Here is a 26,891-nt window from a genome sequence, read left to right as displayed (position 1 = left end):
AAAAGGTGACATTTCTGCCTTACCCTTTGAAGAAATCGCTGAGTTATGCGAAAAGTATTCAAGGAGCAAAGCTAAAATGGGAAAAAGAACCCTGTCATCCAAAGTCACAAAATCTGCCTCCACAAGTGTCACAAGGGCTGAAATAGGGAATCTGTTAGAAGAGTTTAAAACAGATCTGTTAAGCACCCTAGGGAACCAAATTGACACTCTAAAAGCTAAGAAGAAACAAGAAGATGAAGATCAGATAATGGCTATCTTCTGCCCAAAATGCCGGAAGAAACATGCATTAAAAGACTGCCCACTAGAAAACATCCAAGTTTGTGCTTTCTGTACTGAACATCATGATATGTTTAATTGTCCTAAAGTTAAGGTTTTGCAGAACTGTAATATGGAAGCTAATGCAGATATGGAAAACGTGTATTACATGGGCACAAAGAGACCATGGCAGCCAAGGCCAGCACCTCAAGGTATGTTTCCAAATCAAAATTTGCAATTCCCTGTAAATGATAAAATGTATGCACAGAATTCATGGAATGTACCCATGCCATGGCAGCACCAAAACCACCCACAGCAACAATGGAGACCGTCTCAATAGTACTCTCAATCCTATCATACATATCCTCAATCATACCCACCATATTCACAACCATATCAACAATACCATCAGCCGTATTCATCACATTCTCAACCATATCAGCAGTATCCTCAGCAAGTTGTTTATCAACCTCAACCTACTCAACAAGCACTGCCTGCTCCTCCACCAATAAATCCACCACAACTGCAATTTCCAGCTAACTCACAACCTCCCATACCTACTCAAATTCCTGCTCAAACTGTCCCAAATCCAAATAACAGAGCAGAGAGGCCAGCCTACAATGTAGAAGAGGGAACTTCATATCCCACACTACCCTTGCAAAATATCAACTTGAGGTCTGGTAGGGTACTCCACAAAGATTCTCCAATAACAGATAAGCAAGAAGAAATCACAGAAAATGAAAATGAAATGACAAATCAAAGAAAACCAAACGATGATACCAAATATAAGCAGATGCAACCATTGCATCCACCTTTTCCAGACCGATTGGTCCAAATAAAACCTCCACTGTCTATACCACAGTTTGATGTCTTAGATGAACTCAAGAATGTCTACATAAAAATTCCGTTGCTGCAAGCTATAAAAGACATTCCCATATATACTAAAGCCATCAAAGACATGTGCCTCAAGAAGCCTGCTAGAAAAAGGATTGATCCTCAAACCATTCATGTTATAGGACATTTAGCAGGCCTTATGACCAATACCATCTCCATGGAAAAGTATGTTGATCCTGACATTCCCAAAGTGACCACCATCATTAACAACATACAAATTCCAAACACTTTGATAGATCTTGGGGCCACAATCAATGTCATGACTCTTGAAACCATGAGAACACTCCAGCTCATAAATTTGCAACATACAATGATTGTTCTAGAACTAGCTGATAGGTCTAAAGGATTCCTGAAGGGATCTTGGAGGACATAATTGTCTCACTGGACTCTTGGGAGTATCTAGTGGATTTCTTAGTTCTTCAACCCAAATCCAATTTAGGAGGGCACCCTATCATCCTTGGTAGACCATGGTTAGCGACTGCTGATGCATTCATAGGATGTCGATCGGGCAACATGATCATTTCAAGAGGGACCGAAAGAAAAAAACTCACTCTTTATCCATCGGCAAAATCACCAGCAGTAACACACAATTTGTGGTTTGATGATAAATTCAATGATAAAGAAGAAGTACAATCTGTTTTTAGCATTGACCAAATCTATGATTTCCAAGAACAAGACAATAATGATTTGGTAGAATTATTCCTTTCTCAACCTGATATTTCCGAAAATTTGAGAAATGACCAATATCATGCTGCAGATGTACTTTTAGCCCAAAATTTTCAGGAAACATGCACCATTCAATCTTTGCAAACCACATTTCACGACATTTTTCTAGTTCAATCCATCACCAACACACAGAGTCAGATCATAGAGATTAGTCCAGGGAAAACTCTGAACATAGGCAATCACCTAGACTCATCTCAGCAAGAGAAATTGATTCGACTATTGAGAAAATACCAGAAAACCTTTGCTTGGGACTACACCGATATGCATGGGATTCACCCTGACACATGCACTCACCATATTTACACAGATAGTACTATCAAACCAGTGAGGCAACCACAGAGAAGAATGAACCCCATGCTCCAGGATATTGTCAGAGAAGAATTGCAAAAACTGTTGAGAGTTAATTTTATATATCCTATTTCTGACAGTCAGTGGGTATCCCCATTGGTTATAGTGCCCAAGAAAAATGGTAAGTGGCACATTTGTGTTGATTACAGACAACTGAACAAAGCAACGCTCAAAGATTATTTCCCACTACCATTTATTGACCAAGTGTTAGACACCCTAGCTGGGAAATCATCATTTTCTTTTCTTGATGGTTTCAGTGGCTACAACCAGATCAGGATAGCCTCAGAAGACCAGGACAAAACCACATTCACCTGTCCTTGGGGCACTTATGCTTACAATGTTTTTCCATTTAGACTTTGCAATGCTCCAGCTACATTTCAGAGAGTTGTATTAGCTATTTTCGCTTATTTAATTCATGATTGTGTTGAAGTTTACATGGATGATTTTTCAGTGTACGACAATTCATTTGAACATGCATTAGAGAACCTTGAGAGAGTTTTGAAAAAATGTATTGAAGCTAATCTGTCCCTGAGCAATGAAAAGTGCTTTATGATGTTAAACGAAGGGATAGTATTAGGCCACTATATTTCTTTTCAAGGCATCAAAGTTGACCCAGCAAAGATCCAGATCATTGTTGATTTGCCAATTCCACAGGATCAAAGAGAGGTAAGAAGTTTCCTTGGGTATGCAAGCTATTACAGAAGGTTTATTGAACATTTTAGTAAAATAGCTTTACCTTTGTTTAAACTTCTAACAAAAGATGTACTTTTCAACTGGAATGAGAACTGCCAACAAGCATTCGAACTACTCAAAAAAAAGTTATCAACCGCACCAGTCTTGAGAGGGCCTAATTGGAGCCTACCATTTCATATCTTTACAGATGCATCTGACACTGCAATGGGTGCCTCATTAGGCCAAAAAGAGGAATCTTGTAATTATGCCATTTATTTCATTAGCAAAAATCTAACACCTGCAGAGTCAAACTACACAGTCACAGAAAAGGAAACACTTGCCATCATATATGCTGTGAATAAATTCCGACATTACATAACTGGTTATGAGGTCTTTGTACATACTGATCATTCTGCCATTAGACATTTAATGAATAAACCAATAACTAGTGGCAGAGTTACCAGATGGTTATTATTGTTACAGGAATTTAACATCACAGTGTTAGATAGACCAGGTAAAGAGAATCAGGTGGCAGATTTTCTTTCTAGACTGCAAAATCCAGGTGAGGTTGTTCCGGTTGAAGATTCTTTTCCAGATGAAAATTTATTTGCAATTTCCATAGTAAATCCTTGGTATGCTGATTTGGCCAATTATTTGTCTACAGGAAGGACACCTCCACACTTTACTGCAAAGGAAAAGAAGAGACTAGTCAAACAAAGTGCTAGATATTCATGGCTTAATGGCGATTTATTTTACACTGGTTATGATATGATCATTAAAGATGTGTAAGAAATGATGAGGTAATTGATATTTTAAAATCTTGCCATGATGAACTGTGTGGTGGGCATTTTGCAGCTAAGCGGACAACATTCAAAGTTCTTACTCTTGGATACTACTGGCCATCCATTTTCAAGGATGCCAAGAAGTATGTGAAGAGTTGTGATAGCTGCCAAAGAATGGGCAGGCCAACAGCTACAGACGAGATGCCCCTTCAGCCCCAAGTTCACCTAGAGCCATTTGACAAATGGGCTCTAGACTTTATAGGACCCATTAACCCAACCTCCAATGGTAAGAAGTACATCTTAGTATGTACTGATTACATCACAAAGTGGGCTGAAGCAAAAGCGCTGGTTAGAGCCACCGAACACACAGTGGTAAATTTCCTTTTTGAAGAGATTTTTGTAAGGTATGGAGTACCAAGGGAGATAGTGACTGATCAAGGTACTCAATTCACCTCAAAACTAGTGAAGGACATCACAGACAAATACCAAATCAAGCATAGGAGAAGCACACCTTACCATCCACAGGCCAATGGGTAGGTGGAATCCACAAACAAAACTTTGGAAGGGATCATTACTAAAATTGTGGCAATGAACAGGAAGAATTGGGAAGAGAAGCTCAAAGATGCACTCTGGGCTTACAGAATTACGTGGAATGATACTACAGGATTTACACCATATCAGTTGGTGTACGGCAAAGAGGTAATGCTTCCTATTGAGTTTCAAATACATACTTTTAAACTGGCTGCAGATTTGCAAATTGACTTGGACCAAGCACAACAAGAAAGAATTCAGCAGTTGAACCAGCTGGATGAAATGAGGAAGCAAGCAGAGGAAACCACAATCCTCATGCAAAAACAAAGGAAGCAGTGGCATGATGCACATATCAAGAAGAAGCAGTTCAAGGAAGGTGACTGGGCTTTACTTTTTGACTCTAAATTCAGAGATCATAAAGCCAAGTTTACCACCCATTGGATGGGCCCATACCAAATTATTCAGGCTTACGACAATGGTTCAATCAAGCTCAAAACTATTGATGGAGAAGGTCATTCCTTTACTATCAATGGTCATCGCCTGAAACTATACACTAAGCCCATCAGCAAGCAAGATTTTCTCCAAACAGTATCTCTACAAAGAGAGGTTGAGATACTGCAGCCCTCAGCTGCAGTATCCCTGCCTTAGTTCATTTCCTTTCAATTTAGAAATTCAAAAAGAAATTTAAAAAAAAAAAAAAACAACAAAACAAAAACTAAAAAATATATATATATATATAATAACAATGGGTTAGATGTGAAAACCAGACTCTGGCACACTCTAACCCCTAATTCTTACTTGAAAACCAATTCGTTGGCGGGTAAGAATTCCCTTTCTTTTGTTCACTGATTGATTTATCAACTGAATAATGACTTGAGGACAAGTCAAAACTTTAGTGGGGGAGAGAAGCATCAGCATTTTGTTCTTTTATCTCTCCATTGTAAATTCTTAAAGATTTCTTATCTCATCTCCTCACTGTAAATTTCCAAAGCAGTTTGTTCCAGCATTCCAGATTTCAATAAAGAAGTTGTTTTGTCATTGTTTTATCTCAGAGGGACCTGGTTATAAACATTATGCAGGGGGGCCTGTTCTGTCCAGAAGACCATGCTACCAACACCAGCAGTAATGGGACCTGTTTAAGACACATAAAAGGGACCTGTTAAGAGACTGTTACTTCAGGATTACTTCAACAAAGCTTCATCAAGTTTCTACAAGGATTCACAGGTTGTTGGGCACCAAGACTCCATCAAATACCCAAGATCAAGGAACCTGTATGCATATATGTCTTTCTCCGGATTTCAAAGGAGCTGCATGAACACTTTCAAGATCTCAGAGGGACCTGTTGCATTCGAATCTATCTCAGGGGACCTGTTATGAACAGCAAAGAATAGTCAAAAGAGACTAGTCCTACTCAGCATGCCAATGCAACAACAACCAACAAAAGTGTAATGTGTTCCTTATTCTTAACATTTAATTTCTTAGATTAATTTTAATGACTGTGACTGTTATGATCGATTTCAAGGACACTACATTTTCCATCATCCCTTATCTCACTGATTCTTATCATCTTTCATACTCCAACCTATTTCATACCTCTAAATCCATTACCCCTTTTCATATCAACCTTGTTATGCCAATCGCATCCTACAGCCATACCAACATCTTCCATTTGGCCGAGTACCAATAGAAGCAGGACACGTGGTGGATTGTGTTTTTTAAAAAAAAGGGAAAGAAACAAATGTTAAAGTGGGCCTATTCATTGTATCCCACACGGCTAAATTATGATTCCACCACCCGACGTAGCCAAATGATTCAGAGGACTCCCTGAAATCATACCCCAGTATTGCATATACGCTTCCAACGCTCCTATGATGGCATCTATACAAGCGGTACAGCCATTCCTCTGTTTCAAAAGATGAATACGCTATGAAGTAAGTGTAGTTGGTTACTTCACCATCATTCTCAGTTATTTCACGCTGGCATTTGACTCCCGTGACTTCCACAATAAGGATTGAAAGCAGTGAGCGCCACAAGAGGGAAATATAACCATTCGGTTTCGACTCCCACCAAAGTCACAAGATAGTCGACCGAGCATCATACTGGATATTAAGGGAGCGACACCACCAGGTAACAAATTGAAACTTCTTTGTTGAAATTGCAAAACATAAACAGAGAAGAGCTAGAGCACGACCCTCTGCCAAAATGACCAATAGGGTCGAGCCGAGCATGTTCGACAGTTCTCAATATCATGAAGATTGCATTTCAATTCTCAGAGAGATACAGTGGTTGCCCTTTTTAGAGAAATTTCATGGAAGTAATGAAGAGGTTACCAAACAATTCGCTTTCACATTCAATGGAGAGAAAGCCCTGATAGGTAACTTCTCATTCAGGGTTTTGGAAGACACCATAGCCCAGTCAATAGGGATCAGCCCGGAAGGGGAGAAGTACTTTAAGACAAAGCAATTTAAAGAGAAGTCATGGACTCAATATATGTCTAGATCCAAAGTCTCATCAGTTAACTGGAAGAAAGGCGTCCCAAGGAGTTGGTTGATGCATCCCTGGGACGAGATGGTCTATATCCTCCAAAAATTCGTAACTTGCGAAGGCCGTTACAGTATTGTCTATCTATACCATATTTAACTACTGCTACACTTGAAAGGGCAGTGTGTTATCAGTCTACCATATTTTCTATTACAAAGCCTAACCAAGATGTCGAAGACCATCCAAAAGCAGAAGGGAAATGAAGACAAGAGCCTATATCACTTTGGCTTAATTAAAATTCTTATTGAGCATGAATTGCAGAGAAGAGGGAAAACGTGGAAGGAGTTCTTAGCTGCTAACCAAATTAAAGATGAGGAAGACAAAGAAGAACTGTAGGAGAACTCAGGATTCATGAAGGATATCGATGAAGAGATCCCAGTATCCAAAGCAAGCAAGGTACCTCCACCTGTGAGCAGCATAAGGACTAGGAAAATGAGAAAAGAGGATGCTCAGAAGGTAGAGCAAGATAAAATTTTCACCACTTATTCAAGAAGAACAAGGAGAGCACCAAAAACCCAGTTACAAGAAGACCAGCTTGAATCCAATGCACCTATACCGATGGATGTTGAGAGTAGTGACCACTCACAACCAGGACCAGGAGCTGATATAGAGGTTGAAAGCAATAACAGGCAAGAAAAAGGTTCACCAACTCCCATTAAGAAGCAGAAGAAACTGGAGAAACAAATTGAGAAATTAAAGGAAGAACTCATGGAGGCTAATATGCTAGAAAAAGTTATCAAGAAAGAAAATGAGATGCTCCGAGCGCAGAGTAAAGAGACTCAACAGAAGAATGAAAATTTAAGGGAGCGAATCAGTGAACTTGAGGCTGAGCAAATGGATATTTGTAAATGGGCCACTAAGTGGTACAACCAGAAGAAGACCCTCAAAGAAAAATACAAAAGATTAAAGCAGGAGCTCCCTGGTCAGAAAGATGCCCAGGTGAAAAAGAATGTGGATACATTGCTAAAGGCAGCAGAGGTACAGGCAGGGACAGAGTTCAAGGGAAGCACTTCGGGGTTAGCATGAGGACATGCTAATTCATTAAGTCGGGGAGAGATGTTGGTACCATCCCATGACCTCCTTTTTCCTCCTAAAACATATCATTTGCCTACTTCTTTCCATCATACATCTCTTAGATCCCTTGAAAATTGATTAGTTAATAGTACTATAGTTATTAAAATGCATTTAAATTGATTTAGGAGTTTTATGTTAAAGAATTAGGAATTTTTGGTAAACTGACTACAGGAAGTTCCAACATCCTGTAATTGGTTTATTGTTTGACATGTGGCATGACAGCTAGGCTAGAGCGAAGGGTAGGGATGAAAAGTAGAATGTCCAAGCATGGACGAATACCTATCCTACAGCAGAACCGACCCTCCTACATGCGCGGTCAACGATGGTCAAAGTATAGCATGTTGGCGACAAAGGCAGCAACAGCATAGCATTCTAAATTGATTTAGTTTTGTTCCTTTTTGAAATCAGTTTAGGATAGAAACATTTTAAAAATCACGACATGATAAAAGCGGCAACAGCCACATCATGAATGTACATTCGTTTTCGAAATGTAAGGGTTGTAAAAAACATATGTAAACACAGTTCTGTGTAGTTAGTAGTTGGTTATCATTGTATCGTTTGAAAATAGAGTTTGAACTTAATATCAAGAACACAGTTGCAGTCACGATCTTTTCCTTGTTGCGTTGATTTTATAATCGGTTGATCACAGTCCAGTATACCTATGGAACGCGGACGGGCCCTGCGTTAAACTGGTATACTGTCATTTCCTTTTTATTCGCAACTTAGGGTATTAAATGATATGCATAGCAATTAAGATTGGTTTTCGATTTCAAAAGAATGCGTATGGATGATGTTTATGATAATGCTTGAACAGTTCATCACTGAGATCGTGAATCATATCCTGTAAGGGATTCGATCCTTTGTTGTCTTTTAAAGCAATGTCATGAACTCTGTTATCATTTCAAAGTATGCTTATGATTTCTGTATGTTTTTATCTTGCATGAATATTAGTGAATGTTGAGTATTTGCTGAACAGAGGTTTTATGCATAGTGTCTCTGTAAGGAGATTGAAATCTTGGTTTGAAGTGATACACAGTGTTTTAATTTGGTAAATGAATTGAATGACAGTGTTGTAATTAGGTAGATTAACTGAGTGACCTAAGTGTTTGGGTGATAGGTAACATACCTCAATCTTCCGTAAAGAAGTCATGTGACCTACCATCATAACCACTTAGCTAATAATCCTTTATGTCTATATACTGTAGACGCATGCCTCTAAGTCTACGCATCCTGGTTGATAATAAATATAGCCTAGTCTAGCACCCTAGATAGGACACTACAGGCCTCCACCTCTGATGAGATGCATTCCACTAAGGTTGTGGCTGAGCATAGGATTGAAATGAATGAACGGTTGGTTGGGCATGATATTGAGATGGGAAGGACCAAGGAGGAGGCGTGGACTAGGATGGATGAGCAGGAGGGCCCCAAGAAGGTATGGAAGTGACTTGGTTGGGGTGGTAGTATGCCTGAGATGTCCCTTGCATCCCCTACTGGTATGGTCTACGTCAATGCGGTCTCCTTTGGTTCATGAAATAGAGTGGTTTAGTGGCTCCTTCGGCCCCTTGGTATACTATTTTAAGTTGTTAAAATTGGAAACCATGGCAAAACTTCATGTGGGTCATCTTATTCATGGCTGATAATATTTTTATTAGATTCCTCTCGTTGAGAGGTGTAGGATTGATATAAATATCATCCGATTCCGATAAGTATTCATGGAGATATGAATTTATTTTGATTATGGAATTATTATCAAGTCGACCTACAACTCATTTAGGCTTAGAAGCCCAACAGTCGCATCTATTCACCCTCCAACGTTGTGTATAAATATAAGAGGACTTTTCCTCATTTGAACTCACTCATCTCATCACATCTCTCTCTCTCTACTGCGCAGAAATGAGTCTCTTCTCTACTGCGCTGAAATGGGTCTCTCTCTCACACATGTGAAGCCGGAAGCTGTTGAATTTGAAGCTGTAACTGCAGAAGTAAAGATTGAATTGCGTGGCCTAGAAGATATCCTCTTTGTAACTGCGCTGTAGGTTCATCTGAACCTCCTCTGAAAGGCGCAAATTTTGGTGGTGGAATGAAGTGAATCTGATGAACGGTTTGCAAGATATCGACTGCCCTAGTTTGAAGTCAGAAACTGCTGAAACTGAAGTTGCAGCTGCAGAAGTAAAGATTGAATTGCGTGGCCTAGAAGATCTCCTCTTTGTAACTGTGTTGTAGGTTCATTTGAACCTCCTCTGAAATCTGCAACTTTTGGTGGTGGAATGAAGTTAATCCGATGAACGGTTTGCAAGATATCGACTACCCTAGTTTGAAGCTGGAAATTGCTGAAACTGAAGCTACAACTGCAGAAGTAAAGATTGACTTGCGTGGCCTAGAAGATCTCCTCATTTGAACTGCGTTGTAGGTTCATCTGAACCTCCTCTAGAAGCTGAAACTTTTGGTGGTGGAATGAAGTCAATCCGATAGTCGGTTTGTGAGATATGGTCTGCCCTAGTTTGATAATGAAGCCGCTAATGCTGATGCTGCTGATCTAGGGTTTGCTACTGCTGATATGAATCAGATTTATTGTACTATTTCTCTCTGCTGAATTATTGAAGATAAAAGAAGATTTGATCAAAGGGTTTCCCCACACATTCTGGGGTTTGTCCCTGGCTAGCCGCCACATCTTGTGTCTCTTGTCTTGGCGTGTTTTCTGTCGATCGTTTAATGTTCTATCGGCACTTTACTTTATGTACGTGTGATTGCTAATCTTTGGAATATAATAAGGAAAAGAAGTAAATTTTTATAAGCATAGAACATACCATAACTTAACATAAGTCCGGGCAAGGAAGGGCACTTATATGTAGAATGATCCTCCTCATAGACTGAACAAACCTCTATAGAGTTCAATGGACATTCGTTCCTAGGATGTCTCCTGGTGCATCTAAGACAAAAAATGGCTAAAGCCCTCTCTGCTTCCTCTTGTTTTCTTTTGATATGTAAGGTATCCATTTGCATTGCAAGAGTCTACAAAGTCTCACTCTTAAAGTCTTCTAGCATGTTTCCAATTTCTCCTTCAATGGATGAGATAGAGGAAGAGGTATTGGCTATGGGTTGACTCCCCCTACCTTTCTTTCTGGCTGCTCTAGAATGGTTTCTAAAAATAGTCTTTATGTCCTCATAACATAGTTGGTAGATGCCTCCCTCAGCCAGTAGATGGAGGGTGACTAGAAGGTCTTCCGGAATTCCCCTGAGCAGGACCAACTTCAGAGATTTAGGGTCAAGTGTACACCTGGCCATTTTGTAACTGAGCTGGAACCTCTCTTCATAATCTTCCAAGGATTCATCACTTCCCATGGTCATTCGGAAGATTTCCTCTTTGGTATCTTTTGACCGATAGTAGTCTCGATACTTGTCATTAAAGGCCTGTTGCATCTGATCCCAAGTTGTGATGCTATTGCCAGGTAACCCCATGAACCAGCACAATGCTGCATCCTTGAGAGTATAAGGGAATAGTTTCAAATTTTTCTCATCTTCTGTATAGTCATAGGTTCAACAAAAGACAGAAAACTCAAACAAGAAGGTGTTAGGATCTTCTGTATTCAAACCATGGAAGTGAGGTAGGGCTGAAGGACTTACATTCTTCATTTTGGTGTCCCCATTGATCTCCCAAATGGGAAAGGTACCCTCTATTCTCTCTCCATTTCCCCTAGCATTTCTGTGTTCAGCCATTAGCTCCAAAGGAATGTTTTCTTCTTCTTCTTCCCCTATAGGTTCTTCAAATATATCGGGTTGTTCCCGTAAGGGTTCTTCTTGATCGCAGCCACCGAAGAAGAGAGAAGGTTGGTTGTGTGAAGCAGTGGAGGTGTTGGGCAAAAATTTTCCTGAATTATCTCTATTCCTATGAGGCATGAAAGGAAATATTTTTGGTTGGTTTTTGTTTCTTTTTCCCCACACTAATAGTACCTGCAAAGCTAAAATTGATTGAACAAAAAAATTTGCAACTAACTGAAATGAACTTGTTGAAATGAAATTTGCAGCATTGAAGAGGAAAGCAAGGAAATGCAGAACTGAAAGAAAGGAAATGACTACTCTACTTTTGCTGAAATAAACTATTAGCAGAATGTTGCAATAGGAAATAGAAGAAAGAAGTAATCATAGAATACTCTGACACTTCCCAAACAATGGTGCAAAAAAGGTGGTGAGCACCAGTATTGCAGCAATAGTGCTGCAACTCCTGGGCTACCTACTTTACTCTTATCAACTCGGTAGTTTGTAACAAACTTTGAAGCGACGGTGTTGTATGCACAAGTACTAGTTCTTATTGCAGGTTTTCACTTGGTCAGCAGGTGCAAGATCACTAGGAGCTCAAGCCAACTTCTATGGATTCCAAAAGAAGCTTTATATGTGATGGAAAGAAAAAGAGATTACTCTACTGATGCTATTCTACTTGCAGAAAGGAAGACTGAAATGTAAAGTAAACCAAGGAAATCCTAGTTAACCACTAATCCTACTTTTGCAAAAAACACTATGAAAACCATGAAAAGAATGCCATTATCTACTCAAGGAAGTAAACAACATCTACCTAAGCTATTTCTGAAAGTAAATGAGCAAAAAAACATCTTTTTGGATTTTTATGTGAATTTCTTATGCATGTAATTTGTTTGTTTGTGGATGTGGCAGCGAATAGGTGGTGATGGAGGGCGGTTTTGGGACTTGAGAGGATGTAGGATGGTGTGTATGGGTCCTAGGAGGTCTCAGGTAGCCTTTTTTAGGCTTTTCTCACAGTCAACCTTCAAAAGAAAGCCTACAGGAAAATCTACAAGAAGACACAGGAAATCTACAGGAGGAAAAAGAACGTTCTACAAGAGGCCTATAGGAGGAGGCCGAGAGCAGTTTTCACTGTTTTGAAGGTGTGAGAGTGGGTGGATAAGGTAGATGAAGGTTGTAATAAAGTGTTAAGGCACCTAGGGTCTACCAAGAATCATTAGGAGAGATAAAGATGATTATATTTGCTCAAGGAGAAAGAGAAAAGTCTATGGAAAATGCAGGAAACTAAGGTAGAATTGAGGGGAGACTTGGGCGACCTGTAGGGCATGGATTAGATGGAGGATGGAGTGTCTGATAGGTTGGATTGATGCTAGAAGATATCCGTTGCATAAACAACTGAGATTCAACCAATGAGATTAAGCAAGAAAGGAAATAAGTGCATCTAAAAAAACAGAGTTTTTGCATCAAAGTAATCTATGATCTATGAAAGAAAATGTTGATAACCATTGCATGAAAGAAAAGCATGAAAGAATACTATTGAAAATAAGGAAATGAGCATGATGAAGAAGTTCTAAAGCAAAGCAAACTAGACTATGAACCAATTAGAAAGTTGCAAACACTATAAGTCCTATGAAGGAGGAAAATCTGTGTTTTTGGGGCAGCAAGAGGGTCTTTGACTCAAATCATTGTCCCAAAGGGAGGAAGAGTGGCCAAGGCACTACTGCTAGCCTTTTGGATCTTTTCTTTATCACTGCCTAACCTGCTATTGAAAACACAAATGAAATCAAACTACTGAACCATCAAAAGCAACCTATTCTTAACCATGAAAGAAATATACCTAACAGCAATCTAATCTACAAACTGAAATGAAACATAAAAATACAAGAAAAAAGGAGCTTGGCCACTTGGATTGGGCCCTAACCCAAGATCTTCAGCCCTCTAAGGTAGCTCAATGCTAACTCAAAAAGGATTCCATCTTTATTCTCAAAACAATAACAAGATTACATGAACTGTCAAGATAATAAGCTCGAAGTTGAGCAGAGTTACATAAGCAATATTGCAGCAAAAATTCCACAAAAAATCCAACCCTAGTGAGGCCCTAGGCCTCTCTACTTATACAAATTAAGCTCCCAATAGCTTCCTCAAAATCAGGGAGGCTTGGCTCCTAGAACTCAAGATAAACATCATTTATCCTCCACTTGCTCGGCTGCCTGCTGATGCATGACTTGGCTGCCTGTACTCAGAGCTAAATGAAGGGGAATTTGAAGTGGGGAGTAATAAATGAGGGGGATTCCCTCCTATAAGTCCTCTCCTTTGTCCACTTCGAGTTATTGATGCCATTTGTCCATTGTATCCTTGACTTTGACCACAAAAATCATCAATAATCTGCATTAAACACATATTAGACCTCATGGCATCATAAACTCACTCTATAAGCATAAATATAATCAGAAAATCATGTAATAAGCTAAGAGAATGGTTGATTTAACTAGGTTAGGAGGTAAAATGAGCCCATATAATTACCCATTTATGAGGCTCATCACCACTCTTGAAGAATTAGCAGACTCTATGGAAAAACAAGAAGAGCCTCCACTCTTTTATGGTGGTGATAGAGACAACATTCTACTCTTGGACACATTTTTCAGTGGGATGGACAGAGAAGAAGAAGAGGAAGAAAAGCCATCAAATTCTGATAAAGAATAGGAGGACAACAAAGAAGAAGACATGGTAGACGAAAACCTGGACTGGATGACTCAGGGCCCACTCACACTTCTGGGTGTTCTACACAAGATGTCAAGGCATTTGGATAAGATTTTAACAAAGTATGACCTTGATAAGACAGTGAAAGTTGAAGACCATTTGCACAAATTTTGCCCACATCTTCAAACACTTGAGGTATGTTACGATGATGTTGCATGTAGACTTTTCCCATGTACCTTGGATGGTAGAGAAATTGTATGGTATCACAACCTTCCTCCAAACTCCATCCAAAGTTGGAGAGGGTTCAAGAATATTTTCCTTGAAATTTTTGTTGATGATAATACCCCTGCCATGTTATCAAAATAGTTGGGTAATATTAAGATGGATAAAAAGGAAAAGATGAAAGATTTCAATCAGAGGTTCAATCGCATCTTCAACAAATTTCTAGAAAACACAAAACCTCATGACTCCATCACCTCTCCCTCTCTCGTCCTGAAAACTAGAGCCAAGGAAACACTTTAAGGATTTGGCAATCAGGCCTTTATACTAGATGGGACTCCTACAACAAATGGTGTGAGGTTTGATTAGGACTTCAAACCAGGGAGATCCCTTGAATGTTGGCAGGTCCAGCACTGTCAACATTTTTGGCGCTAGAAGGAGGGCAACCAGTATTTTATGGCTGATAAACCCACCGACCCCATAATTATGTCTTCTGGTCAAGGTAGCAATGGTCATTCCACCTCCCCTACTCATTCTTCTGAAGTTGGTGACTCTTCTCATCCCATGCCTAAACGTGAAATTTCATATGATCAACTTTGGGTCATTCGCCATATAACCCGTCAATTTGCAAAAGTTCTTGGATTGATTATGGGAGTAATCAGTGTTCCATATTCTCCAAATAAGAACATGACAAACTCCACAGGGATAGTAGTTTCGACTCTTGAAGGCATGGTTCTTTCCACTCTTGAAGAATTAGCAGACTCTATGGAAAAACAAGAAGAGCCTCCACTCTTTTATGGTGGTGATGGAGAAAACATTCTAATCTTGGACACATTTTTCAGTGGGATGGATGGAGAAGAAGAAGAGGAAGAAGAGCCATAAAATTATGATAAAGAATAGGAGGACAACGAAGAAGAATACATGGCAGACCAAAACCTGGACTGGATGACTCAGGGCCCACTCGCACTTTTAGGTGTTCTACACAAGATGTCAAGGCATTTGGATCAGATTTTAACAAAGTATGACCTTGATAAGATAGTGAAAGTTGAAGACCATTTGCACAAATTTTGCCTACATATGCAAACACTTGAGGTATGTTACGATGATGTTGCATGTAGACTTTTCCCATGTACCTTGGATGGTAGAGAAATTCTATGGTATCACAACCTTCCTCCAAACTCCATCCAGAGTTGGAGAGGGTTCAAGAATATCTTCCTTGAAAATTTTGTTGATGATAATAGCCCTGCCATGTTATTGAAAGATTTGGGTAATATTAAGATGGAGAAAAAGGAAAAGGTGAAAGATTTCAATCAAAGGTTCAATCGCATCTTCAACAAATTTCTAGAAAACACAAAACCTCATGACTCCATCACCTCTCCCTCTCTCATGCTGACAACTAGAGCCAAGGAAACGCTTTAAGGATTTGGAAATCGAGCCTTTATACTAGATGGGACTCCTACAACAAATGGTGTGAGGTATAATTAGGACTTCATACTAGGGAGATCCCCAAAATGTTGGCGGGTCCAACACCGTCAACATTTTTGGCGCTAGAAGGAGGGCAGCCAGTATTTTATGGCTGATAAAACCACCGACCCCATAATTATGTCTTTTGGTCAAGGTAGCAATGGTCATTCCACCTCCCCTACTCATTCTTCTGAAGTTGGTGATTTTTCTCATCCCATGCCTGAACGTGAAATTTCATATGATCAGCTTTGGGACATTCGCCCTATAACCCGTCAATTTGCAAAAGTTGTTGGATTGATTATGGGAGTAATCAGTCTTCCATATTCTCCAAAGAAGAACAAGACAAACTCCACAGGGATAGTAGTTTCAACTCTTGAAGGCATGGTTCTTTCCACTCTTGATGAATTAGTAGACTCTATGGAAAAACAAGAAGAGCCTCCACTCTTTTATGGTGGTGATGGAGACAACATTCTACTCTTAGACACATTTTTCATTGGGATGGGCGGAGAAGAAGAAGAGGAAGAAGAGCCGTCAAATTCTGATAAAGAATAGGACGAAAATGAAGAAGAAGACATGACAGACCAAAACCTGGACTGAATGACTCAGGGCCCACTCACACCTTTGGGTGTTCTATACAAGATGTCAAGGCATTTGGATAAGATTTTAACAAACTATGCCCTTGATAAGACAGTGAAAGTTGAAGACCATTTGCACAAATTTTTCCTACATCTGCAAACACTTGAGGTATGTTACGATGATGTTGCATGTAGACTTTTCCCATGTACCTTGGATGGTAGAGAAATTGTATGGTATCACAACCTTCCTCCAAACTCCATCCAGAGTTGGAGAGGGTTCAATAATATCTTCCTTGAAAATTTTGTTGATGATAATACCCCTGCCATGTTATCGAAAGAGTTGGGTAATATTAAGATGGAGAAAAAGGAAAAGGTGAAAGATTTCAATCAGAGGTTCAATCTCATCTTCAACAAATTTCTAGAAAACACAAAACCTCATGACTCCATCACCATATATTACTACACCTATACCTTTCCATCAAGCATTATGCAGTTTTTGAAGTGAACTGTGAAACAAACATTGACAAAAAATTATGAAGAGGCCATCATTGTCGATAATGAATTGCGTGCTATTGGAGTAATCTCAGACGACGAACCGAAAAAAGACTCCAAGGACATGGCTAAGAGGTATCAGGCCTATGTGAGCAGGGCTAAAGAGAAAGAACCAACTGATCCTGAAATCTTGGCTCATCTCATCAAGTCTCTGACCAATGAAATGGTAGAGCTCAAATAGAGGAAAAGCAAGACCACCGTGAGCAACAAGCCTCCTAGTTTTAACCTGTTCAGAAGGATGTAGCTTCAAGCAATAGCAATAACCAACTGGAAAAATCTACGCAGAGTTCCAATGTTGTCTTGAACATTGAGAAGATGGGCACATATCAATATTGCAAATTTCATCAAGAACATCATTCAAAAAATATGTTCCCACAATGGAACCAAGTCATGAGCATGGTTGCTACACAACTTGTTGATTCGGTAATGGTTGAAGAGAAGACTGAGCTTGTTGAAGAAAAGGAAGAAGCTATTGCAACTGATGAAGCTCCAAGTGTTGGGCATGTAGTAAATATGTTCAATTGTATACTTACAACTCAAAAGAGTACTTCTAATAAGTAACCTCTGAGTGACGATCCAGCCCAAAAGTAGACCAATTGGTACGAATTAAGAAGTTAAGGGTCGACCACTACAATTGAGTTATTGTAGCATAAATTTAAAGAAAATTTGTTAAGATAAATCAACCCACCAACTAACTCATCGCAGAACACTCAGAGCAAGTCCGAGAAAGCAATCTCAACGAAAAGTGTTTCTGATAGCAGTAAGGATAGAATCATCACTCTGGAAACCAAAAACTAAGTTACATATATGGACAACTCAGCCAATCTTCCCACTGTTGATTATAATATTGTCGATGATATGAAGAAGGCTCATGCGAACATCTCAATTTTTAAACTAACAAAGATCATGATCCAATGGAACATCCTTCTAAGGACACATGGGCAAACCTCTACAGGTAACACTACCTCTTTAGGCAAGGGATCTAGTAAGTTTCCTGGTACTCTCGAATATGCTCTTAGTACATTTATGATGGATGCGAACACTCTCCCCACCTTTCTTGTTAGCTTTTGAAATATTAAATTTCAATGTAAAAAATTTCTTAGTTGAATGTGGTGCATCGGTTAACATAATTCCATTATCTGTTGCCAAGAAAATTAATGCTAAATGGGACAAAAAAGATGCACAAATTATTCCGCTAGATAGGACTCATGTCTAGGAAATTGGTGAACTCAAATATGTCATTATTCGCTTATCATCTGATGGATGAGTTCACCAATGTATCAACATAGTGATTTTGGACATTCCAGAAGCGTATAGAGTGTTGTTGAGCAGAGACTAGTATAGTAAGCTTCAAGGGTATTTTGCCATAGATTGGCCACAATTATAGCTTTCGTATAGGGGAAAAATAATCATATATAGGTAGAATCAGAGATATATATGAAACACATTGTCACTCCCTTGAACAGGTATAATGAACCAATGGATTTCACAGAATTACTTTTCAACAATTGCTTTCTTGAAACTCAACTAGGGTGTTATCTTGCACAACCATCCCTAGTTCCACCAAATAGACAGTTGGATCTCCTTCCTTGTCCAATTGGTGAGAATGAACTATGTACAATTAGTAGTAGTTGTAGTAGTACTAGTGTAGTTCACATTCCCTATACATATGATGTTTGGACTATGTACTTTGATGGTTCCAAAATGTAGGAGGGCTCTGGAGCTAGTTGTGTTTTAATAGACCCATTGCAGAGAAAGCATTTGAACTCTAGCCGCTTGGAATTTGAGTGCATGAACAACATTGTAGAGTACAAAGCACTCATTTACGGCTTGTAAAAGGCCATTGACATCAACGTTTCCATCCTGAAAGTGGTAGGTAACTCAGAAATTATGGTGCGAAAAGTACATAACACCATGCATTATGTGTCACCTCATCTTAGAAGTTATCAACAAGAGGTATGGCATCTTATTTCACATTTCCAAGATTTTAATATATTTTTTTGTTCCAAGAATGTGTAACGCAGTTGCAGATGCATTAGAAAACATTTATGCTAGGATGTCACCATCAAGGGACAACTTTTCTATTGAAATTTATTTATAAACCTTATGTCCCAGATAATATCACTAATTTACGCATTTTTATATGACCAAAAATATTGTTCTTCATGGTGAACGCTTACATATTTAAAGATGTAGCGGTCGATGAGGACGAGCATGAAAAAGCATTACAGGATGCAACCAACATAATCAAAGGAAACCTCATCCCCAAGGGTGTGGTATCAATGGAACATTTGTATGACCTGTTGTTGATCGTATTGGACCCACCAACATCAGGGGATCACCCTGGTTTGAAGTCCCAACTACGCCTCACACCGTTTGGTGTGGGAGTCCCATCCGGTACAATGGCCCGATTGCCATTATCTTAAATATTTGCCTCAAATATTTCCTGTCAGCATAGGAGAGTGGTCTATTTTGTCTTGTGAGAAGTGAGGTTCGCATGCCTGGTGAGTGTAAGTTTCACTTGTGTCAATGGTTCTTTCACTGTTGAGGGAGAGGGTGAGAGTGAGTTCCAAGTCAATTGGGAGTAATCCCAACGCTGCTAGGAACACACAACACAATAGGACGTACACAGCTTCCGGTGGAATAGTCCACACAAATGCGGCAGTGGCAACACACAAGGGAAGATAACATGTATAACACTCAACATTAGTACGCACGAGTGCAATGATTGTTTACAACAAGTTTATGTGAAAGGTTTGTCTGATGTCCGGGAGATTAGTCTACACGGGCGAGACAACGTTAACAACATATACAACACATTTCCATTAATAGATTATGTATTACAACAAGTGAAATAGTTCAAATGTAGAACATAGGTTAAAGCAACTCACATCACAAGTGTTAAAGATTAGTCTTACAACAATTAAAATACATGTGTAAAAATGTGTTGGCATGTTAGCAGGATTCTAAATTAAGTGAAAGTTCCAAGACACATCGTTACATAATACATCACTAACCCTGTGTGAGGAGCGTTGGAGCCACTGGTTACTCCTCAAAGAAAAGATTACAGACTCTCTTGGCTATGTGGGAGGAGCTGAGGTGAAAATTCATTTGCATGTACAAATGAGGAGGTATTTATAGCCGAGGATGAAATTGAGCCTTGTGGCTATTCGACTACCCTCATGACTGTTTGACTTCCATGACTCTTTATACAACAAGTGGGTCTCTTGGACTTCCATGTTACCTTACATTAATTGACAACATGTCCCATAGTAGATATGTGGATGAAATGACTCATGACACAACCTGACATGACAGTATTGGTACATTCATTTTCTTGCTGGAGTGCATGTCGAGATGCAGTGTTGCTAGGTGACGGATGTCTTTATGGTGTGTCACACCGTCACCTCCGCATGGAAAAGTGTACATAGTCTTCGATGGTCATTGGTTCGCTTGATGTTTCTTTGGCACATTGCTCCTTGATTGTATGTTGGAAGGCTTGACAGGCTCATATATTCATGACAGGTGCATGTTTTTCTTTTCGTCCTTCCATGAGCACATCTTACAAGTTTGCCCGTCTGTCCATCCGTGAACACATCTTTGCATGATCATTCATTTGTAAGAAAATCTCTTCACATGCATCATTTGTTCGTCCGTTGGTGAAACTATCCTTCTACATGTGCTCTCTTCGTTCATCCCATTCGTCGTCGCACCATGTTCGTTTGTCTACCTACACCTATATTCACTCATGACGAGACAACATCAAATCCAAAAACCTCCTAGTCTACCATGACACATGATCATTTCGGATGTAGGTGGCCAGGAGAGGCAACAAGGTTTTGAGGCGGGATGATGGCTCTAGGCACTGTTGATGAAAACTGTGTAACAGTCAGTGGGTGATGAACATGGGCAATCTGGATTGACAGTGACTTTCCACAAGGTCTGGCTCAGCTAGAAGGAAAAATTGCACAAATTTTGAGAGGAACAGTATGGGCTATGGGAAGGCAGGGAAGAGAAAATCTGTGCATTTTCTGGAACGAGCAATAGTGGGGATTCACAACAAAATTTTCTCAATTTCTTGGAGGAACTAGACGGGTTGCAGGGAGGACTCGCAGACAATATTTGCGCAGTTTTTTGGAGGAACTGGTCGGGAGCCCAACAGCCCAAACTATGCAATTCCTGGAGGGAACTGGAAGCTGGCTGCTGGGTCACTGGTAGTAAAAAATGTGTGATTCCCAAGGGGAACTAGTAGTCAGTTGGCTGGGAGTTTGGCAGTAGAAATTGCAGGCTGGGAGTTTGGCAGCAGAAACTATACAATTCCTGGAGGGAATTGGCAGTCTACTCCTTGGAGATGCTGGCTAGAGAAATTGCACTGAGGCTAGGAGGCTAGCTTGCTGATCATTTCTGTGCAATCTCTGAGATGAGCGAAATGTTCAGGAGGACTAGTTGGAAAACTTGCATAATTTTCTGAGGGAGACAGGGGCAGGCACTGGGTGTCTGTCCAGCCTGTCTGTGCAATTTTCCCAGCTAGCGGAGCAGGCAAGGTCTACAGCCTCTGCGCAATTTTTTAGGGGAATGAGTCTCGGGGTGGATATCGGTTCAAATCCTCCGTTTGACCAGCTGGAAGCTGATTGATTGCTTGTGGGCAGCGCAACTTCAAATGACTTGCTTGGTCCTTCTGCACTGTTATGGGTGAAAATCTATCGAGTCGATGGTGGGGTGATGGTCCGACTATTAGAGGGGAGTCTGATTGTCGAAACTTCAACAAAAAGACTAAGTGTGTGAATGAGTGAAAGATGCACATGTGATCTCACAAACACACACCAACATGACTTGATGACGAGACAACCAAAACCATACAGACACACACGATCAACATGATTGATCGACAGTGTGAGCGAAAAGTGTGACACTTGTGATTGATCATTGGTTTGTAGGTTTTAACCCTGTACAGAAATTACCTGCATACGAATTCTTAAACAAAGAAAATAAACAATGCGAGAGCATAACCCATAAAACACATATGCACAGAGATTTGTCCCTGGATCCCAAAACCGGGACTACCAGCTTGATTTTTCATTATGTTCCTTTCAATGTTACAATACATATTTATACATGCCGAAGCATCCAATACCATGGACCGAAAAACCATCGCGTCCAATACCATGGACCGAAAACCATCGTGTCCAAAAAACATGTGCAAAAATCATGCACAAAACCATAGGTGGGTCCGCCCAACCTAACATATGGTCCAAAACCAAAATTTTCCGGGGCGCTGCCCCGGACCCCATAAAGTGGGGTTACGGGTGCCCTTCAAACCCCCTATTAACTACGTGGAAAGAATATAACACAACCCAACAATCTCCCACTTGTTGTTTTCTTTCCACAGGGGGCCACAGGAGAGCTTAGTCATTTTTCCAGCCCTGAGATTCCCATTGCTTCTCTACACCAAGAGAACTTCTCAGAGCTCACATATTTTGTCAATGCATCTGCAGTATTCTTCAAAGTGTCCACCTTTACCAGCAACACCTTTCTGTCTTCTATCATATCTCTCACAAAGTGATACTGAACATCAATGTGCTTTGTCTTTGAATGATAAGCAGGGTTCTTTGCTAAGAAAAGTGCACTTTCGCTGTCACAGTCTATTCTTATAGCTCCCTGTACTAACCCCATACTTGAACACAATCTCTGCAACCAAACTGCTTCCTTGCTTGCATGAGTGGCTGCCATGTATTCTGCCTCTGTAGTTGATAGTGCCACTGCAGATTGTTTCTTACTCATCCAACTGACTGCACCTCCAAATAGGTTAAACACATACCCACTTGTAGATCTTCTCTGATCCAGATCTCCAGCCCAGTCTGCATCAACAAAGCCATGAATATCCAACACTCTGTCCAATCCTAGTCTTCCTTGGTAGCACAAACCATAATCACTAGTGCCACGCAAATACCTGAAAACCCGCTTCACTGCTGTCCAATGCTCCTTCCCAGGTTTTGACATAAACCTGCTCAATACTCCCACTGCATGTGCAATTTCTGGTCTAGTACAGACCATTGCATACATCAGGCTACCCACTACATATCGAACACGGGACATGTCCTCTTCCTCTTCTTGTGTCTTGGGACACTGTTCAACAGATAACCTCACACCTACAGGAATAGGAACCTTCATCGGTTTACTATCCTGCATATTAAACCTCTAGAGTATTGTCTCGACATACTTCCTCTGGTTTAACCAGAGCTTCCTCTTTGACCGATCTCTTTTAATTTCCATGCCCAAAATATAGTTTGCAGCACCAAGATCTTTCATGTCGAATTTGGAGGACAATTGGGTCTTCAAATCCTGGATAATTTCTTTGTCATTTCCAACCAGCAACATATCATCCACATACAAGACTAGATAAATAATACGGTCACCAATTAATTTAAAATACACACAATGATCTGCTTTGCTTCTGGTGAAGCCAAGTCCCCGTATAAATGTATCAAATTTCTGATACCACATCCTTGGTGACTGTTTTAACCCATACAGAGACTTCTTTAACTTGCATACCAGTTCTTTCTTACCCTTCACCGCAAAGCCTTCAGGTTGTTTCATGTAGATTTCCTCTTCCAAATCCCCGTGAAGAAATGTTGTCTTCACATCCATCTGTTCTACCTCAAAATCAAAAGCAGCAACAACAGATAAAAGTAATCTAATAGAAGTTACCTTGGAAACCGGAGAAAAAATATCACCAAAATCAATTCCCAACACCTGGGAATAACCTTTTGCTACCAACCGAGCTTTGTATTTCTCCACCTTTCCTTCTGCATTTGTCTTCTTCTTGAACACCCATTTGCTGCCAATGGGTTTCCTTCCAGCCGGAAACTCCACCAGATCCCAAGCCTCATTTTTGTGCAAAGATGCCATTTCATCAACCATGGCCTCTTTCCAAAGTTTTCCATCCTCTGAATCCACTGCTTCCTTCACAGTTCTGGGATCATTATTAGTAACAGACAAAGCAAAATTTGAACTGAAAGCAGATGGACTATACCTTTCTGGCTGTCTTCTTTCTCGAACTGATCTTCTCACAGCCGGAGTTTGTGGCTCTTCATCTTCTGATTCCTCCTCTGCTGCAGAGTCTGATTCTTCCTCCTTTGGCTCAAACTCTATCTTCTTAGGTTCCTTTGGTTGGACCTCATGTTGAATAACATCTTTTACCTCTCTGAACAACACATCTCGGTTGTACACAACCTTCCGTGTGACTGGGTTCCAAAGCTTATAACCCTTTAAACCATCCTTATACCCAATAAAGATGCACTTTTCAGATTTACTATCCAACTTGGTTCATTTCTCCTTTGGAACATGTACATATGCATCACATCCAAATACCCTTAAATGTGAAAGAGAGGGTTTCTTACCAGTCCATACTTCTTGTGGAGTCTTATCCTCCAACGCTGATGAAGGTGATCTGTTGATCAGGTATCATGCAGTATCCACCGCCTCTGCCCAGAATTCCTGTCCTAACCCAGCACCACTGAGCATGCTTCTTGCCCTTTCCATCAACGTCTTGTTCATTCTTTCTGCGACTCCATTTTGCTAAGGTGTATATGGAGTAGTCTTCTGCCGTGCTATACCACACTTCTTACAAAATTCTTCAAATTCCTTGCTGCAAAATTCTCCACCATTATCTGTCCTCAACACCTTTATCTTCTTCTCTGTCTGATTTTCCACCAGAGCCTTAAATTCTTTAAACCTGTCAAAGACTTCAGATTTCTTCTTAAGAAAATATATCCATGTATTCCTTGAGAAGTCATCTATGAATGATACATAGTACACAGACTTACCCAGTGATGGAACCTTCACAGGTCCAAACACATCACTGTGCACAAGCTCTAATATCTGTTTCGTCCTCTTACCACCAGAGGGGAAACTCACCCGATTCTGCTTCCCATATACACAATTTTCACAGAAATCAAAATCCAGAGAGATATTATTCATACCTTCTACCATACCTTTACCATGAAGTATTCGAAGGCCCTTCTCTCCAATATGTCCAAGCCTTTGATGCCACAACATGGTCTTCTCTCCAGAGACCACTAGATTATTTACTCCATTTTCAGGAACCATAGAACTATTGCACCCATCAACAACAGTGCTACCTTGCAGCTTGTACAAAGTTCCAATCCGAACTCCCCGCATTAATATCAGTGCTCCTCGAACCATCTTGCAGGTATCTTTCTCGAACACCGTCTTTACACCTGCATCATCCAAATTGCTTACAGAAATAAGATTTCTAGCTAATGCAGGAATATGTAGAACACCCGGAAGTGTTCTAACCCTTCCACCTTGCAACTTCAACTTTACTTTTCCCCGACCAATGATTCTAGCCTTCCTATCATCTCCTAAGAAGACATCACCACCATCGTATTTCTCATACTCGCCGAACCACTCTCTATGGGGAGTGAAGTGAAAGGATGCACCTGAGTCAATCAACCATGCCTCATGATCTACATGTGTACTTGAAGAAGCCAAGTACACATCCCCACCTTCATCTGAGGTGGTTTTCGCCTCTGCAGAAGGAGCATCATCAAATCCCTTTCCTTTATCAGGAGCTTTAGATTTACAATCCCTTCTGAAGTGCCCTTCCTTTCCGCATTTCCAACACACCACCTTTGTAGGTTTTCCTGGAGATTTAGATCTCCCTCTAGATTTAGATCTCCCACTCGATGACTTATTTTTGTTTCTGTTCTGGGACCGTCCTCGTACAGACAAGGCATCACCATTCTGGTTGTCCATATTTTTCCGTCTCATCTCCTCCGTCAGCAAGGCTGAGACTATTTCATCAAACTGCAAAGCAGTTGCATTGCTACCTATTGCAATAACCAGACTATCCCATGAATCTAGTAGAGAACACAACAGACTGATGCACTTATCTTCATTTGAAATTTTAATATTAACAGATAATAACTGACTTACCACAGTATTAAACGCATTTAGATGCTCTGTCACCGAGTCTCCATCTTTCATCCTCAGGTTATACAGCTTTTTCCGCAGGAACATTTTATTCACCAGAGACTTAGATTGGTACAAAGTCCCTAACTTGACCCACAAAGCCTTTGCCGTAGCTTCCCCTGATACATTCAGCAATACTGAATCCAAGACACACAATCGTATTGTGCTCTTTGCCTTCCGATCCAACTTCTTCCATTCTTCATCGATTACTCCCGATGGTTTAGTACCTGGATCTACCGCGATCCACTGATCTTTATCCACCAACAGATCCTCCATCTTGAGTTTCCACAACTCAAAATTCTGACCATTGAGCTTCTCAATCTCTATCTTTCCACTGCTCGCCATCTTCTTTCACCACCAGAATCGATCTCGCAGATCTCCCACTGAACAGGGTCTACCACAGGCCCGAGCGAAACCCCTCAGCAACAAAGGCGTCCCCTTGAAGCCAAAACAGCTCTGATACCAAATGTAGGTTTTAACCCTGTACAGAAATTACCTGCATACGAATTCTTAAACAAAGAAAATAAACAATGCGAGAGCATAACCCATAAAACACATATGCACAGAGATTTGTCCCTGGATCCCAAAACCGGGACTACCAGCTTGATTTTTCATTATGTTCCTTTCAATGTTACAATACATATTTATACATGCCGAAGCATCCAATACCATGGACCGAAAAACCATCACGTCCAATACCATGGACCGAAAACCATCGCGTCCAAAAAAAATGTACGAAAATCATGCACAAAACCATAGGTGGGTCCGCCCAACCTAACATATGGTCCAAAACCAAAATTTTCCGGGG

This window comes from Pinus tabuliformis, chromosome 9, assembly GCF_031772625.1.
Source record: "Pinus tabuliformis cultivar Carrire ecotype Pingquan chromosome 9, CPIR1, whole genome shotgun sequence".
In the NCBI taxonomy this organism is placed as follows: domain Eukaryota; kingdom Viridiplantae; phylum Streptophyta; class Pinopsida; order Pinales; family Pinaceae; genus Pinus; species Pinus tabuliformis.
The sequence above is the reverse complement of the archived record's forward strand: the minus strand, read 5'-3'. Positions refer to the sequence as shown.